Here is a 19,235-nt window from a genome sequence, read left to right on the forward strand (position 1 = left end):
CCACAACATTCCTCTGTGCACCAACAACCACAACATTCCTCTGTTAGCGCCAGTGCGAAAACACCACAAAGTCTGCCTTTGCACAGGCACAATGACAAATCATTGCAGCTTTTCGCCCTTGGTTTAATAACATTTTTTACGAGCGTTGGCACTGGAAACACCAGCACAAGTGGGGTCATTGTGCCAGCCCTAACACTAGTGCAAACCCTTGTGTTACACCAACGGTAACCACCAACACATGGGTGCTTAGCAGGCTAGCTCTACAACCAGCATTTTATGCTTGCCAAAAAAGTAGTTCCAGGTGCAAACAGCTGTTAACCCAGGTCCTGCTAAACTCCCACTTTGCATATAATATGAATGAACAGATGTGTAAGCAGTTTTTTTGAGCAACATCTCCACGCGGCCGCTTAATCAAACACACAGAAAGAGCAGCTGACAGAATCCAAGATGTCGGTCTGGATTTCTATTACACGGCCATCTGCGTGTAGAATGGAAAACTGGTTGTGCTGTAAACCCTCGGGTCAACACAATTTGAAAGACAGAAGGGGGGCTGGGGTGGTCTCGGTCAATCGCGACTCAAGGGAAGGAGTTTAAAAAGAGAACAATTGTCACAAGGGAGGCGTTCAGCATCTGGAACAAGAGGTAGAAGGATGGGGCTGCGGTCCCGAGAGGCTGATATGGACAGTATCCGACTCCCAATACCTGGCCTTCAGAGGCCAGAATACCTCCCTGAGAACCTTGAAAACCCAAAGTGGCGCCCATGCTAGGCACCTACAAACTAGAACGCTGCTGAGAACCCTAAAAAAGCAACTAAAGTTGGAGACAAATGCCAAAAACTTAGAAAAAAGCACCAGAGAGTGGCGCTGTTACCCTTTTAAAAAGGGTCTGGCGTCAGAGAGTGACGCAGAGAACATAGAAACGCATCTAGAACACTGAAAGGGGTGCCGAGAATGCAGACATGGGCCTATAACCGGAAAGGATTGCTGAGAACTCTGAAGCACGCACAATCAGAAAGAGACATTGAGAACCCTACAAAGTGCCCAGAACCTGAAAAGAACGCAGAGGATTCTGTAAAGTGCGTAGAGCTTGAAAGGGACACGAGAACCCAGAACAGTGATTAGAACCCAACAAGTGTGCAGACAAATCTGAAAAACACTAGGAATGAGAAAAGGAATGCAAAAACCCAAGAGAGTCATTGATAAGTGCAAGGCTATGAGAAAAAAAGGACTCGAGACAAATAAGTAACAATAATTTAAGCATTTAAATGAAAGGTGTTAAAATGCATTACTTCACATCATCTGTGCACAAACTGACATGTCAGGATATGTCATTTTATATGTCACATGAGGTAATGGCAGGTCATTTCATAATATGAGATCCTGTAATAATGACATTGCATGATAAGAAGATATAACATAACATGACATTTAAAAACGGGCATACCATTATATAACCATTCTGGTAAATTTCCAGCTTCACAAACCCAGAATAGTTCATTCCTCTCAACACCCAGTGTCCTGTTCTACTATTCCAATAAAACCCCAATCTACATCAGTCCATTATAGACCCAGGGCCTCATCGCGAGTTGGGCTGTATTCCCGGCTGTAACACTGCCGAAAACAGGGATTTTCACCTCCAGAAATAAGCTGGAGGGAAAACAACCGATTTAGCGCCCAACTCGTGATAGGGCCAGCCCATAAATGCGGCGGTAATAACGTTACCACCGCATTTAAAGGCTACAGCCCAACTCGTGAGGAGGCCCCCCATCTGCACGAACTCCGTATACTCACCCACTGTCATATCCAGTTTTCACAGGAATAGACCATTACCCGTTTGAATAATCCAGTACATTTCCAGTTTGCCAACCTCTGTATATTGACAGAATGCACATTCACATTATAGTCCTTTTTGTACAGTCACCCTATACAACTAGCTTGCACAATCCTAATACGCCAATTCAAGTGTATTGCCAATTTGACTAATCCAGTACATTTCCAGTTAGACAATGCCTGAAATCCCTGTTTGCACAGTAATCTTACTTTGAAAATCCCAGTTTACTCCTTATTCAACAAGCACAGTATACAGTTTACCAACCCTACTATAGTTACTTTTTACACAATCCCAAAATGTTGACATTCTGGACAATCCCTGTATGTTGCCAGTTTGACAAGTCCAGGAACCCCGAGTTCGACAACTCAGTATGTCCCCCTTTTGCACAATTGCAGTATCTGTGCTGCCTGCAGAATCCCAGCATGTTCCCAGACTGACAATACCAGTACACTGTGGTGAAGGAAGTGGGACATGCTATTGTTAATCCTGTACTTAAACTCCTATCACACATGCATCAGTCGAATCTCCACAATGTCATGATACACAATAATTGTGATCATTCGAAATTAAAACACAATGACCAATAGCACATAAGACTGTTGTGTGTAATTACAATACAGGCACAGGGAAGATAGTAGCACGTACAACTTCCTTCACCACAGCTTGGGTCCTCCCCCTGGGATTGTGCCTAGCAGCAAATTCAAACTGAGTGCAGCGTGATTTATCAGAAACATTCTCAGGGTATTCCCAGTTTAATGCCTGTGCAAGCCCAGTTAATCATATTGACATGTTCCCAGTTTGGCACACCCAGTAGAATACTCACACTTTGACAATCCCAGTATACACCCAGTATGATTAACCCAAGGTACTCCCAGTTTGACTAAACCAATTGACAACCCTAGATTAGTCCCACTCTTCACAATTCAAGTACCCTTTGAACCGAGTGCGACAATCCAGTACATTCCCATTTTAACAATCACGGTGCACTTCCAGTATGCACAAACCAAGTAACTTTACGGTTTGGCAACCCAAGCACAGAGCAATGGAAAATCTCACAATAAACCACACATAACAGAGCACAAACTGCCACAGAGGAAACTTAATGTGTGCATCTCAAATTGAGAAGACAACCCACATCACTACATCACATAGAGCAAGCAGTATCATGATGTGTGGGACTAATCATGGAATTCCTCCAGCCAGCCTGGAGGAAATAGGAAAACCCATGACATGGTGAGATTTGGTGTGCTTTGTATTTGGTACCTAGAAAACCTCCAGTGAGTTGAGGAGTTTGGGCGAGGGTCGCCGTTAGTTAGATTCTGTTGAGCTAACTCAGTAAAACATATTCCTACTACCAACTGGAGCCACTTTAGGTGCTCCTCTTTCCATTGGAAGTTTCGAGCATCTTGTCCTCATTGGGGTAAGCCTTAAACAGGGTACTCTGCATACCTGGAAGTACCCAATAGGGGTTCCCGCTCCCTTTAGGGAAAGTAATATGCATGAAGAGTGGGGTGTCCTAAAGAGCAGTAGCCGAACAAGCAATTAAACTCATTGTACCTAAGAAACTGCCCAATAATCTCTACGGTTGAGCTAAAGTGTCAGTTGCCTTTACCTTCCACTATTCACCTTTGGTCTTAGGATAGCAACTTTTACTGTCAAGGGCTACAAACACATGGGAGGTGATGGAAACCTTGACAAACCACTGAGCGTCACACACCATCCTAAAAAATTAAATGGCGCGGATACTCATTGAAGTTATTGACCAGATTTGTATTTAGGGTGCTCGTGCATGGAGACTAACAGACAATGGGGTATCCTGGTGGGGTACAATGTCTTTCATCATCAGGCATTTCGACGCCTGCATATTAAACATGTAATTAATAACGAAAAAGTTCCTCAAGTTTTTGGGGGGGGGGGTGGGAAAGGGCAGATAAAGGGTTGAGGGTTGGGTATAGTTACAAACAGGTGGGGAAGGGGGAATTTGGTGGACCCCCTAACCCCAAAAACAAAAAAATCGTTATTTTATACATTTAAAATGCAGGAGTAGAAATGCCGGACGATGAAAGGACATAGAAGCCCCAGTGGTATATCCCAGCAACTGCTATTATCGTTTCCAGCATTCGGTCTGGTATCATTACCGCCAGATTACACGTACCGGAGCGACGGTGTAATCGCCATTCATAGAGTCCCACAGCGCTCCACTCAGGGTTTTGCCATCATTACCAGCACCGGCAATACCGGTGCCAGTAATAACGGCGTTCTTTGCTGGTAAAACACCTGCCTTACTTCCAGCTGGAAGTAACTCAGGTGCCCCACCAGCAAACCTGTAGTCGGCCAGCGCGGTAAAGTGCTGGTATACATTAATACCAGCACTTTAATACCGGACCGGCTGACTTATACTGGGGCCCAATTACCCTTCTGTTCCATGAGCCCCAACTAGAAAAGGTAGCTTTAATTCATTGAAGGAAAGTTTCGCCAGACTAGCAGTCGTCTTAAGAACTGCATTCAGCCCTACAGATAAGGGGTGTATCGGCCACTTTTACTCCCTAAAATTGGCTAATACTCTCAAAAAATAAACGGGTAGTAAAAATACTCCCAATAAAAAAAAGGAAAAAGACATGTAGAATCTTTGCCCCTGCTTTCACCCTCACAGTGCCATGATTAGACTAGTAGTACCATAGGAAGAAACGACTATTTTAACAGCCTGATTGGAAGAAGTACATGTCTTTTAATGTGCATGAATAACTAGGTGCAAAGAAATAAATGTTACAAAAAAATCAGTTTTCAGTTTTTACTCACTTATAAAATACTCTCATTGGAAATTGGACTTACATTTTTTACTCCCAAAAAATCATTTTACACCCAATAGGGAGTAAAAAAACGTCCAAATCTTATCTGGAGCACTGACTGCAGCAACACAAATTCCAGCATAAAATCTTCCCAGAAGCCAAGGCTAGCAAAGAGGTTTCCTCAGTGTATGGTTGGCGTTGCTAAGTCTATGCTCTTTATACAGATCTGCTACACGAAACACAGTATGCATCAGTGTCGAAATAGAATGCATCCACACAGCGCTCTCTTGGATTCTTCACATGCTTCTAGCTTCTACTCTACTCCGCTTGATGCTCGCATCCCTTGTAAACAACTGTCCACTATTTTGCTATTACACCAATGTTTTAGATTCTAACATGTGAACCAAAGCACCACCATCAATGTTCAATTATGTATGTGTACATAGTTCTCTTATTCACTGCTGCAGGCAACTGTTTTTACCAGCCACACTGCTTCCCGCTAACACCAGTGCTTCAGTTGTTTACATAACATAACATATGCATTGTGGACTACAGAGATCCCACGACTTGAAGGCTACAAAGACATCCTTGAGCATAAAGCTAAATGCATGATCATATTCTACAGGGACAGAAAGACCCTATGGAGTTGCCTGCTTTTCCAAACATAAGTCTTTGGGTGTTCTTAGGAAGGATATAGAACATCCAAACGTGTATTGGAAATCACTTAACTCCCAACACTCAAATAGTTAATACTCATGTGTATGCACCATAACCCAGTCCATGAGCCAGTCCTCACAAAATGTCATTTGAACATAAGCCTTTACTTGGGCATATTTGACTAAAGCATGAAGAAGGTACGAGGTACGTGACTTATCAGATGTCAAAGAAAATGGATATGGGATAGGGCATAGTCCAATGGTGGATTCTAAGAACGTATCCATCCTAGATTTGCTCAGTAGAAAACTATTACTAATTGGGTAGTGCTTTTCCATTAAATCAGTGGTGAAACGAGAAGATTCTATTTTGCATTCAGGAGTCCCCAGCACATAGCTGACTTTCTCTCCTAGGCCCCACGGGAAGTGCGATATTTACTGGCTGTGGATATCCAAAAGTCAAGCTGCTTACAGGCCTTCTCTTCCCAAATTGGATTTACAAAGTCTTGTCCGTTTGATGCATTGGTGGTTTGCAATAGCTTGAAGTCCTGGGTTCTTGTATTTTTGTAGAGGCTCTCCAAGGTCCTCTATTCTGGTTACCTCTTGAACCCAACAGTAGGACTGGTACTAAAGGACAGGGGCTTACCACATTTGAGGGGACTTTCTGCATGAGCAAACGAGGTAGGCTAGGCCTATCCTTCACTGACCCCATAGAAGTAGCTGAGCCTCTCCTTTTTGGTGTCCCTTACATAGCAAAAGGAGGCAACATACAGCGGAAAATTAATGCAAAATGCCCAAGTGGATATCTTGGTGCATCACAGTGACAGGTGAAGTGTGTGGCTCTTCGGCCGTACCCAGATTGGGAGAACCATCTTCCTTCAGGCCCTAGAGGCAACCATTGGCCCTTTCAGGAGCTGGACCAATCCAATCTCCAATTTCATTCCGCTTCTTGAACAAGAGACAGTATGAGCATCTTTCTATCTCTCACTCCCCTGTGGAGTTATCTAGGCCACTGCCATCAAGAATGAGGGAACTGCCTATTTTCTCCTCAACATGTGTGTTCCTGGTACACTAAGCCCCAGACTGTGTACTGTTTAGGAGCACATTCAAACATCCCTTAGCACACAGGCTAATGCCCACCTGCGTAACTGACAGACATCATTGAATGCCAGTTTGACAGGGGCAACCCCTGTGGAATTGTGCACCCTCACTCTGAAGCTCCAGGTTGGACATCTCCTCCACTACTTTACATGTGGGAGGCGGGACATCCCATCCTTGCATGCACTGCTCTCTCCTCTTTGCAAGATGGTGGTCCCCTATCATGCTGTGCGGGTGTTCCCCGGCACCAGGGCTCTTTGGAGAACTTTCTTGCGAGTGGACACATTTCAAGCCCATATCAGCTAATACACTGACCTCTCCTCTGTAGCGCCCACTCGCAAATGATCGGATTAAGGAAATCTCCTGTACTAATGGGTGAAAGGTCTCTGTAGTATTGGGGGAAGACCCACCTCCTTTTGGCCCCTTCAGCCTGTTCCCATGCACTCATGTTGTACCGCCAATACCTCTTAATAACTTCACATAACTAGTAGAGTGACGCTGGTACTGTTTTCAGGAATGCAACTAAGAAGTCTATCACAAACAACAACTACACTGCACAGCACCGTGTATCCCGCTCACCCAAGAGACAACTGCACTGCAGGTACTTCTTCTCCACTCCCTACTGCCCCTCACGTTACCGTTTACTCAACTTGCATAGCTTGCTACTCTTGAACTGGACCTTCCATTGATAATAAGGTATCACTCGCACACATTCTCAGAAGCGAGACCCATCTAAAATGCCCTGTACATCACCATTCAACTGGAACTTACAGGACAGACAGGAAAGCTTTTAAAGGATCACCTGTAAGCATTAAAACAGAGACAGTAAATCAAACCGAAGCAGGCGTTGGATACCCTCAGGGTTAGAGCTATTGAAATGGACAGAATACAAACTCAGGACACCACCTTAACTCATTTCCCCCGATATCTTTCTCAGGCAGGACATGCAAACGTTGCCTTTCCATTGATGCCCCGAATCTCAATGTACTCTAATTTGCCTAGTGATCCAAGAACAAGGTTGAGCTAGACTTAAAGCGCTGTGCCAGGTCTTGCTATCGGCGGTGTCCAACTGATACATTTGAATTATCTTTTCCTTATGCATACACTGTGGCTGGAGGTCATGTGCTCGAGGCCAATCACATTTTACTCAAGGATTAGACGTCTATTGTTCTGAGATAGCTGCTGGAAGTGAAGGGATGCTTGGGGAAAAGGGAAGGCGCTGTGAAAGGACCCCCAGACAGCGTTAGATATATCTCTGCATACTTTTGACCACCAGGGTCTTTTGTTCTAAGATACCTTTATAAAATTGATCAATAAAATCATTGAAACACCAATAAGAAGAGACAAAAAAAGCCCCCAGAAGTCTGGAAGCCAGATCTGTTCTGGCCACCCAGTCCATTAACGGGGTCACATCAACTGTTGCCAGTAACGGTTTGGGCAATAGATGTGCGAGGTCTCTTAGGACCTCACCTTGCCAACATGCCCCTGACCGGAATGTTGTTGTTGCTACTGTTGTGATAAATCACTCATTACATAAAACATATAGCCATAGAATACAAGATGCAATGAAGGCCACAGAAACAAGGAAACTAGCAGGGAGGCGGTGGGCATACAAGAGGGAAACTGACATATAAAGAGCACAAACAAACATGTACAGAGCTCATCTTTTACAGAATGTACATGTATGCACAGGTGGGGGTGTGGGGGCTGATGCTCCCAGATGACGCTGGTGTTCAAGGGAAAAGAGGCACTCCAAGAGATTGCTCCTGGGGACTAGAAAGCATGCTTGAAGTTCCATTGAGAGGCCATATTCCTGCCCAGGCAGGACAGTTGCAAATTGTTCTTTTTCTTATATATGATCCAATGACATTTAAAATGACCGGCGTGGGTTTGTAGGCCAGTGTGCATGGTGGCGCGCTTCCCTGGGCACCAATATGCATAGGGAAGCTGCCTCATGTTTCAGTATTTATATTTTAGCTGCTGTTGCTGCGTCAAGTGTTGCTCCAAGGCCTTGTTGACTAATGCTTGTATGCTGATGTACTGCGCTTCGTTCCTTGCCTAAGTATAGCATAACTTGCCATTTTCTTGACCGACCTGTGTGCTTCTTCACATTTCAGTGCAGCGGATGGGAAATGAATAGCCAGCGTTGCCTCATCTCAGGAGGAGATCTTACAGAACCGGGTTGGCACCTTCACCATAGGATAATCGATAACGGGGGCATTTGTGATTCCTTCCTCGGAGGTAGGTGCAGTTAAATCATGTCCCTTTCCTACCTATTGGTCTCTTCTCTCTACAGCAATCACCTCTTTCCTTGTCTTAAGCAGCTCTCGTTTCCCAAAGGTTGACAAAGATGGTTTAGCTTCAGATGAATTATTAATGTTTAAAGTATAAAAGAAATGTGGGCCATATACAAGAGCTGAAAGCCAACTGTAAAGTTTAAACTCTGGGCCCTGTCAGTGGATGCCTGATCCAGGATTAGCAAGCACCAGTGTCAACTGAGGTAACCCTGCAAAAAGAGGAGGTGTCTGCTCCATAGTGAACCCTGGCTCTCCTTGAGATAGTCGAAAAATGACAAATCGCCTCTCCTCCAAGTGTGTGGAAAAAAAAATTATATGAACAGTAAAGGTGTTCAGAACCAGGCGAACCAACTTAAGAGTTGCGGGGTGTCCCGAAAGCCAGATTTTAGCAAGTGCCATTGAAAGGGTACTTCGCGCCGATTGCTTTTCCTGGGGGGCGGGGGTTGCCCGAGCCCTACAGCACCCGTTTATAGAGCACCACTGTACACAAGAAAATGACAACAGGGATACTTGTAGCAACCGTGTGCTGATGAAGAAACCCTAACCATGAAGTTTAGAGATGAACAATTAGGAGAAAAGCAAGTTTAGCGTATGCAGGAGAATCCAAGAGCAACCGAGAGAGTTGGGCCAGTTCACGGGATACTCAGGGTGGAAGAGCGAGGCAGGTTCCAGCAGTTCACCTTTCTATTTTCAGTCTTAATTTCCGATGCCCCTAGAGAGGCGAAATACGGTGCTGCCTGGTAATATGGGCCCCTTTGTAGTGGACCTTAACCAATTGCAAGTGATGTTAACTATCGCTGAATTTGCGACTCTCTGCACCAATTGTCTTGGTGGAATTGTTCACATCCAGTAGACTAAGCATCCCACCTAAATGAATGCTCTATTTCTTTATACGTAAGACTGAACAATATTACTCCTCCATCTTAAGTACGGGTGAGCATTAGAAGGGGTAGGGCAGAATTCTCCTTTAAAGCGCCATGCAACAAGTCCAGAATTTTGAGCAAGGTGGACACAGACTTTGCCAGCAATCCCCAAACACTCTGCCAATGGGAGGGAACAGCAGCCTTGTCGCTCAGGGAGCACAGTCTGTGCTTGACCTCTCCTGTTGTGTGGATGTCCTTCCACAAGACAACCATTATCGCTGTGAGCTTTTGATTGATATTAATCATGGATCAGTTATGCAATCCCGACACCTGCTGTCCTGAGAAGTTGCAATGTTCAAAATCGTAGTTCATAGTTTCAAACTTAAGAACGAAATGTGCAGGACAAAAATACACGTTGCAGGGTTCGAAATTGCCAGAAGCTGGGAACTATGCAGCTCCTGGTTATAACCAATGGGAGCCTGGTTAGCATAAAACAAACAGTTATCAGGAGCTACTTTTAACTCCTATGGCAAGTGGTGCCATAGAAACCTAGCTATGTGATATTAACTGTGTATGCTTGGGAATGGATATCGAGGAGAATAAAGAACTCACCTAAGGAACATTTACAGCACTGGCGTAACAGGGGCCCCCGCAGCGCGGGGGGGCCCGCTAGCACATGTCCTGGGAGGGGGCCCCACTTGAAAAAAAATGAAAACTAATATTTTTTTCAAAATCTTTTTTTTTTATTTCTTTTTTAAATCACTTTGCCTTCATGAAGAAATTATTTCTGTAACAGAAATAATGTCTTTATGAAGTCAGAGTGACTTCAAAAAGAAACAATCAGCCTCATTACAAGTTTGGCAATAGCCTTGCCGGTAAAACTGCCAGGCTGCCGCCAAACTTGCGCTTTTTTCCAGCATCCGCGAATGGGAAATTACCGGGTCATTACGGCCCTGCCGGACCTGGTAATTGCCCATTTGCGGGCGGCGGAAAAAAATGCTCCCCATTCCCATTTGATCCCCATAGAGTTCAATGGGAATGAGGAGATCGGATGCAGGCGCACCCGACATGCTCTACTCACGGGTGCCGGTACGCCCGCCAGGTTAGACCTGGCGGGCGGGAAGGCACCCTCGAGCAGAACTCATAGTTTGCTGATCTGGTAACAACAGTACCGGCAAGCTTACCGGTACCTTTGTTACCGGACCGGCAAACTTATACTGAGGTCCAATTTCTTTTTGAAGTAATAGGGCTCCCCTCAACCCCATGACGTGTGTGTGTGAGTGTATGGTGAAAGGGTGCACACAAATGTATGGGTGACTCGGTGTGCGTGTACAGTGAAAGGGTGCACACTTAAATGTAAGGATGGCTGGTGTGCGTGCGTGTATATGGTGAATGGTGTTTGTGCTTGTGCTCAGGGGCGCAACAAAACCTACATTTCAGGGGGCTGATGCTTCAAATGTTGGGACAGGCGCTAACTTCACAGGTGGTGGGGGAGGCAACATTTTTTGTGTGGGGGCATTTAACTTCTTTACGCATTTTAATGAGACTATTCTAGTGCAGCTTCAATGTTACAAGCAGTTAACTCTCTCCTTTAAGTGTGAAAGCACCCACTTATGAACTGTTGTGAGAATGAACGGTCTCCTGCTCCCTTTCTACACTTCCAATCACTTCCCTGCCATGAAAGTGCTAAAACACACATCACAATTTCAATTGCCTAAAAGATTTGGCATTTGAATGCAGGTACTAACAGTGAAATGCTTTATGTTAGTAACTGCTTGGCCCTTGTTAACCCAGGTGCCGTTTAACATCCGTGTCCTGTTCTGTCCGGCAACTGCTCTGAAGGTCAGCCAGGTTGAGTCAACATAGCCCAAAATTACTGGGTCGAGTGCTGCAGCCCAGTCAACTGAATACTGTTAAGACCCTACTTGTGTTTAATGCCTTAATTACTTATTGGTAATCGTCTTTACTCCTAGCCCCATTCTTTCTTGTCCATGTAATTGTGTATGGGGCAGTGCTTGCCTCATACACAAGCACTGGGATGAGGTAGAGGTATATAGAGGTAATGCCTGACTTAGCTACCTGTATCTTCATTACTCCTAATCTCACTCTTTCTCATCCCAGTACTTAACTATGAGGCCAGGAGCCTCAAACGTAAGCTCTAGGACAAGGAGGAGGGACGTGAAGGTAATTCTGGGCCAACAAGCGGATTTTGGAGGTTGGGCTAGGGCATGGGAGGGAGAGGGCATGTGTGGGAGGTGGGATTGTGCGATAAATCATAATGGTTGTCCATGTCCAGGCTAAGCAGGCATGATATGTGGTATTAGTGGCTATAGGGGCATTTTGGTGCAGCCAGTCTAGTTATTCTTCAATTTGCTATGACTTTTTTTTAACTGCGCATTTCTGATAAAGCAGTCCTGCTAAGTGTAATTACCTGGCTAGATTGGCATTTGGGTGCTGCCAGTCTAGCCAATTCTTAATGAAGCATTGTATATTTTTTGGAGTATCTGTGATAAAATTATATGATAAAAGTCTATTATAACACACCTGTACACAAGTGATTCTTGGAGCGACAAGCAATGGAGTGAAGATATAGGGAGTGACAAGACAAATGATCTTACTAGGCCTTGTGTCATTCGAATCGGGCAAGTGAGAGAATGAGAAATGCAAGGGGAAAGGGAGGGGGAGTGCAAGGAAGAAGGGCGGGGAAAACAGGGCTGTAATGCTCTCAGTAAGTGCAGCCAGGACAGTGCAGCTCTGGGTAGTGCAAGGAGAACAAGGGACTGTAGGGTTAAAGTTACAGTCCCTAAGTGTGTGGTAGGCCATCGGCAGTGCAAGGGTGACTGATCAAGAAAGAGCCTGGACTCAGTGAGACTCTCAAGCAACCAGTCGGTACAACAGACAGGTAGGTCAGCAGGGGAGGGAGAGAGCAAAAGCAGAGGAGAAGAGGAAAGGTTTGAGCTGCTTCCGAACATCAGGTGGTCCGCTAAAGTTTCAGAGGGGCAGGGAGGCCATTCCAGGGGGAGGCATCTGCAGAAGAGAGAGATCTACCACCCCCACTCTCTGCCTGAAGAAGCATCTAGCCCTTAGAGAGTTGGAGGTAGCCGGTGGAAGGGCTAGAGAAAAAAGGTATTTTGGAAGAGAGCGTTGGTTGTAGTGTGGGCCCGACCCCAGAAAGCCTTGTGGATAATGCAAAGGGCCTTGAACTTTATTCTTGCAACCACCGAAAGCCAGTGGAGAGATTTCAGGGCTGTAGAGATATGATCCCTGGGCATGTGGCCAAGGACAAGTCTTGCTGTCCTGTTCTGGATAAGTTGCAGAGGGCGGAGAGTAGAGGAAGGTAGCTTGAGAAAGATGCTGTTACAGTAGTCCAGCCTACAGAGAAACAGGGCTCTGGAGACAGTGAGCTTCTGGGGGAAAGTGAGAAAGGGAAGAGTCCCTTTGAGGAGGAGCAGCTGGTAGGTAGTGGGACCTCTTGGCGACGTCCGAGATGCGAGGAGAGAAAGAGAGAGTAGAGTCAAAGATGACACCAAAGGTTTTTTGCCTAGCAGGAAGGCAAATAAAGAGGGCCCAAGGTGGGTGGCCAGAGTGAGAGAGGGAAAGCAGGGGCAGGGGTCCCAATGAGAAGGATCTCCATCTTAATGGCACTAACGTCGATATCGTTGGAGGTCCACCAATCATGAATCACGGATAGACAGTCAGGAATGAGCAAGAGATGAGAGGAGCCTGAAGGAAAGCTGAGTGCCATTCGCATAACACTGAAAGTTAGAGGAGAAGGTAGAGATCAGGTGGGCCAAAGGGGCCGAGTAGAGGTTGAAAAACTAGGGTGAGAGGATAGAGCCCTGGGGAATGCCACAGGAAGAGAGAGAGAGGTGATGGAAAAAAAAGGGACCAAGTTGGACCTGGCAGGGGCAGTCCAAGAGGAAGGAGGTCAGCCACTCCAGACCCTGATCCGTGATGCCCAGGTTCTAACGTAGTCCATTGATCAGGATGGCTTGGTTGACTGTGTCGAAAGTCGAGGAAAGATCACAGAGGATTAGGACAGAAGGAATGCTGGAATCAAGGTTAGAGAGCAGATCATCACAGGTATTCAGGAGAGATGTTTCCGTGCCTCTGGCAGCTCTGGAGCTAGACTTATGGTCATGGAGACAACCAACAGATTCAACGTGGAGAGTAAGCTGGGAGATTGCCAGCTTTTTTCCAAGAGCTTTCCCAGGAAAGGTGTGATAGAGATTGGGCGATAGTTTGCCGGACAGGTAGGATCGGCAGACTGCTTCTTGAGGAATGGGTGCTCAAGGGAGTGCTTAAGGGGAGAGGGGAACGTTACAGTGGTGAAAGAGTGATTACAGAAATTGGTCAAGGTGCATCGAGGGTATCAATATGGCCCTTGATGGTTCTGGAGGAGCAGGGGAGCACCTGTTTGGACGACACTTTCATGGATCGGACTTGTCTTAGAAACCTTGTCAGGTGTGGTCAGAGAGAAAGAGGAGAAAGGAGGAGGAGAGGTAGAGATGGCCAAAGGGGGGCCGAGAAAGGAAGAGGGAGAGGAAGAGGAGATAGTGGACAGGATGTCCTGAGTTTTAGCTGAGAAGTGAGAGGCCAGAGCCATACAGAGGGCCTGGGAGGGAACCAGAGAGGTGGAGACCGCAACAGGATTGACCAGTTCCATGAAGATTTTAAAGAGTTTGGCCGTGTTGTTCGAGGCAGCAGAGACCCGGGCTTCAATGTGTGCTCTCTTCTTGATGAGTGTTATTGCTTCGACTGGCATTTTTGTGCATCCAGTCCAGGTCTGTATAAATGTGGCCTGGCATGCTTTACTGTAATTTCATAACGCGTCTACACATGTCTACATTGTGCAGCCAGTGGGACATGTTTTCAATGTGGCATGGCTTTTTTAATAGCAAAGCATTAATGTTCCTGTGCACCGTTGGTGACTTGCATATATTGGATTGGTGTTACCCTACAAAACAATTGCAAACACTCTGGATATTTGGCCAATTATTCTCAGAAAGTGTGCTGTATATTGCACTAAAACACATATTTATATCTTTCTCCTAGTACAGTGTGCGACATACCCTTCAGCAGCACGTTCATTCGTATTGTGCAAGCGTGATAATCTAGGCCCGCCCAGAGTGTGGCACGACCGTGATTTGTTGCCGAGATGGGAGGGGCCCCCTCAGCATGGCTCGCAGGGGGGCCCCCACATTTTGTGTTACGCCACTGATTTACAGCATATTGGGTAATATATAAGATACAAGGTTAGAGTTTGCATCTTGCACATTAGTTCGATTTGCGGCGCCCCATGGTGGCTCCTGCCCAACAGGTGATACCCAGGAGCTGCTTTTTGCTCCTGATCAACAATTGCTCATGTCGATCCCTGCCCTGCATCCATTCAAAAAAGCATATTATGCTTGTCATATCCCCTTCTAGCCAATCAATGTATTGTGTGGGACGGATTGGGCGGTCTGCAGGCAGAAGTGGACAACTCTCCACATCCAGCTATACCTGGGGCCCACTCCTGTTTAGGGTAAAAAGGTGGGCTACGAATCGAGTCACCTGCCAAATGAATTCCCGATTCGAACCCTTTGAACAAAAGGAAGATTTAAAGATGTGGTCCTCCTATATACAAAAGGCAGAGTTTCCTCCAAAGTCATATCTTATGTTTGCTTAAGTTATCAACACCCTGTTATCTGAAGCACCCTATAATTAAAATATCAAAAAGATGCCAGGCCTTGTAAAGGCTGCACTCAAGTAAGCCTTAGTTAGCAGTAGGGATTGGCATCTAATTAGTTCCTTTCCTTAGCCTGTCCTGCACTTGCTAAAGTGGGCATAGAAACATATTGGCATGCAATACACAAATGTAGCACGTTCAATACCAACATATGTGATATACATACATAAATCAGGCCTAACTCTCTTGAAGCTGTTGCATGTGGGTTATCCTCCGAGAATACAGCATTTATTTCAATAACCCACCCATAAAAAAGGAATTGTATGGTTCCGCTCGCGAAACACACCTTTAACAATCTACTTAGATCAATACAGTGAGAGCAACATACAGTTACAAGCAATACCGTCATGCTCTCCTAGTGCGGTCTCAAGATACTGAATGCTGATGCAGTGGCTCACAGCGATAAAACTAAAGTGAACATGCGCTAGTTTGAAGAAAAAAAATGAAATACAAGCTTCCTTTATTTAGGCAAATCTGTGGTTAATTAGTCTTTGCTGCAATCTAATACGCAAGAGCAAAAAGAGGGGGTGAGGCACGCACTCTAGTTCCCAGTTTTGTATACCTGACGCAAGTAGTAACAGGGTTAAATCCCAACAATGATCAAGTAATAACAGGGTAGAATCCCATCTGCTGCCGTTCAGTTGCTCTTCTCCTCCAAGCACTTTCATGTCTCTTACAATCTTCGGGAAGGCAGTCTTTTCAGTTGTTACTAATTAGTCTCAATTTAGGTCTCAGTGAATTCTGGTAGCTGTAGTCACTTCTGGTAACCAGGAACCAACTATACGCAAGAGAAGTTATTTTATTTTTTCAACAACCAATATATAATTATGGATTTCAAAGTATGCAACTTGGTTCTTGTTAGATAAAAAACCCTATCATTTTTCTTCATTTCATCAAGAGCTTTTGTCACGATCTGATGAAAATAGAAATTGCACACGTCAATAAAAAGAGGTTTGTCATTTTACACTTTTATTTTGTTAAGAAAAAAATGCATCTAAAGATTTGATAACCCTAAAAGGGCTGTCGGGATCAATTTGCGAAATGCCTAAAAAGCCACCAAAGGAGGCAGGCAAAGCTAATACTATAAAGAGTGATCATGGAATGTTGCATGCAACAGACAATGCACACTTTGGTGCTTTCTGTGTCTTGACCTGCATGTTGCATTGCATCTGCTCTGTGTGCTGTATGCCCTTCCCTCCACCCCAACCTCCCACATCATTTAAGGACACGGGTAGTGGGAGAAACTACCCGGCTAACCATCGCCCGATCTCCATCACTCCTTTCCTGGGCAAACTCCTGGAAAAGCTGGCCATCTCCCAGCTTAATCTTCACACCGATTCTGCTGGTTGTCACCATGACCATCAGTCTGACTTTAGAGCTGCCAGAAGCATGGAAACTGCTCTCCTGAACATCCGTGGAGACTGGCTCTCCAACCTTGACTCTAACATCCCTTCTGTCCTCATCCTACACAATCCCTCTTCTGCCTTTGATACCGTCAACCATGCCATCCTGCGCAACCGTCTCTGTGACAACCAGGGTATCAACATCAGACCCTGGCTGACCTATTTCCTCTTTGATCGACCCTCCCAGGTCCAACTTGGGTCCTTCCTTTCCTCTATCTCACTCTCTACCTGTGGTGTTTCCCAGGGGTCTAACCTCTCTCCCTGGCTGTTCAACCAATAACTGGCACCCCTTTCTCACTACATTGCAACGCTCTGCTCCAACTTTCAGTGCTATGCAGATGGCACTCCGCTCATCTTCAGGCTTACCTCCACCACCTTCTCTCCTTCTCTAATCTCGGACTGCCTGTTCGCTATCCAGGAGTGGTGTGTCGGCAATGATCTCTGCCTTAACGCCAGCAAGACTGAGATTCTCCTCAACAGCACACCTGCATCCTCCTTTCCTGTCACTATCTGGCCGGACTCCCTCGACCCTCTTCCTGCTCCCACCTGTGAGGCCAAGAACCTCTGGGTCATCTTTGACTCCACACTCCTTTTCTCCTCACATCTGACGTTTCCAAGAAGTCATAACTACCAACTGCCCCTCCTCAGAGGTATTCTTCCTTTCCTCGCCTTCCACCAGAAGCTTACTGTCTCTCGAGCTCTGGTTCTCTCTATGCTTGACGATTGCAACAGCCTCTTTCTAAATCTGCCTGCTTCTACTCGCCGCCCTCTGCTACTCATCCAAAACAGACTGCAAGACTTGTCCTTGGCCTCAAGCCCTGGGATCGTATCTCTCCACTCCTGAGCTCTTCATTGGCTCCCAGTGGCTGCAATGAAGACCCTTTGCATTGTCCACAAGGCTTTCTGGGGCCTGGGTTCAAAATATCTTTAACTCTCCCTCTGTAAATACCTTCTCACTCGAGCTATTCGCTTCTTCACCTCCAACTCCCTCAGGGTCAGTCGCTTCTCCAAGCAACAAGTTGGGGGGGAATCTCTTTCCTCGGCTGGGGCCTCTCTCTGGAACAGCCTCCATGCCACTCTAAAACTTGGAGAACCATCTCCAGTTCCAGAAGCACCTCAAGACCTTCCTCTTTGCTTCTGCCTTTTCTCTTCCTCTCCCCTGCTGATCTGTCTGCTTGGTACCATGCACCTGGCTACCCTCCGACTTCGGGCCCAGGTGCCTGCCGACCCATCCACTCACCCGCACTGCCTTCTGGCAACCCCTGCACTTGGGTCTATATCTGTAACCCTACAGTCCCCTTACCTGCACTTATCGGACACCCCTTATCTGCGCATGAAACCCTGCACTTGCCACCCTGCTGGCTGCACTACCAGCTGTTGCTTTTATCCCTTGCTTAACACTTTCCTCTTCTCCCCTCCACGCACTTGCGTGTTCTCAATGTCACTGAGCCTAGTAAGATCGTTGTTTTGTTCTCCCTCGTTTCCCCACCCTTGCCCCGTTGCTCTCTGAAACACTTGTGTACGAGCGCAATACAAAAAATGTTTTTTATATCAAAGAAGGGCCTCAGAAAGTGTTTGCATTTCTGTGCCTTGCTTCCCAGCAGCTTGCGAGCCACACCATGACTGAGATGCACAGCATCCCAGCTATCCATGTAGCCTACTTATCCCCACTGCCATACTCAGCAGGACAAAAGAGGAAGATGGGGCAGGGGTGTAGCAGACCTGCTGTGCATGTGCTACACTTGGTCCACGATTCACCTCCCACCCAGATTCCCCTATCTAACACAGCACAAACAGAAAAGCAGCGGGTGCACGGAAGCTGTACTCAAGCATCCCAGCCCTATTCACTTACCTCAGAGTGAAAGAGTAACAGCAAGCAGAGTGCAGGGATGTTGTTCTGCAAGAGGTAAGTCTATAACGTTGGGCATGCCGATGGTCGTTGCAGTATTGCAGTTCCTTTAGCAAAACCCCAAACTGCTGGCTTTTCCAATGCTTTCTATTCGGATGCTTCTATTCCAAGCTTCCAATAACTGGCCTCATGACCCAAAACGGAAGGCCAACTGCAAACAAGGACGTTGGCCACAGTGGCCATAGATCCACGTTCCTTTCATTTGCAATTCCCCAGTCCAGGCTGAATCCCTCAGTCATTTTATCCTTGGGCCAATATTTTCATTAGTAACGCCTTCCGACCTCTTACAGGTCTCTCTATTAGTAAAGTACCTGGTGATTTTCCATTCTCTGCTATTAGTAAAAACCATGGTCTTGGTAAACGTTCTATTTGTACGAGGCAGCTCACATCTGCCAATCATAGAACTTGTTTTCCCTTTTATTTATCCCCACTCTTCACCAGGGTCCATTTACTTTTCTGGTCCCGGCCTCCATGCTCATCTCCCTTGCAGCTCTCCGTGCTATTGTCCACCAATGGAAATAGTAAAGGGAACTACATGAAGTTCCCTTTACTATTTCTATTGTGGCCATCTGATTTTTTTGTGGTGTTTTTGGGATAAGAAACGGCCAGCACACTCTTCGCGCTCCATTTCTCATGGACAGCCCGATTGACAACAGATGTAATGG

At 46.0% G+C, this 19,235-nt stretch overlaps 2 long non-coding RNA genes across 4 annotated transcripts in view; one reads left to right on the top strand and one right to left on the bottom strand.

Moving 5' to 3' along the window:
* The window catches only part of LOC138488418 (uncharacterized), a 204,411-nt gene that overhangs the window by 183,630 nt on the left and 1,546 nt on the right, over positions 1 to 19,235 (bottom strand). The window lies entirely within an intron of this gene.
* The window catches only part of LOC138488417 (uncharacterized), a 188,188-nt gene that overhangs the window by 70,193 nt on the left and 98,760 nt on the right, over positions 1 to 19,235 (top strand). For all 3 annotated transcript variants that reach the window (XR_011274659.1, XR_011274660.1, XR_011274658.1), the window contains one exon: positions 8,488 to 8,611. This is a non-coding gene — a long non-coding RNA (uncharacterized lncRNA). The remainder of the gene's footprint in view (positions 1 to 8,487; positions 8,612 to 19,235) is intronic.

The sequence above is a fragment of the Ambystoma mexicanum genome, chromosome 9 (genome assembly GCF_040938575.1).
Source record: "Ambystoma mexicanum isolate Mex_15411 chromosome 9, UKY_AmexF1_1, whole genome shotgun sequence".
NCBI lineage: Eukaryota > Metazoa > Chordata > Amphibia > Caudata > Ambystomatidae > Ambystoma > Ambystoma mexicanum.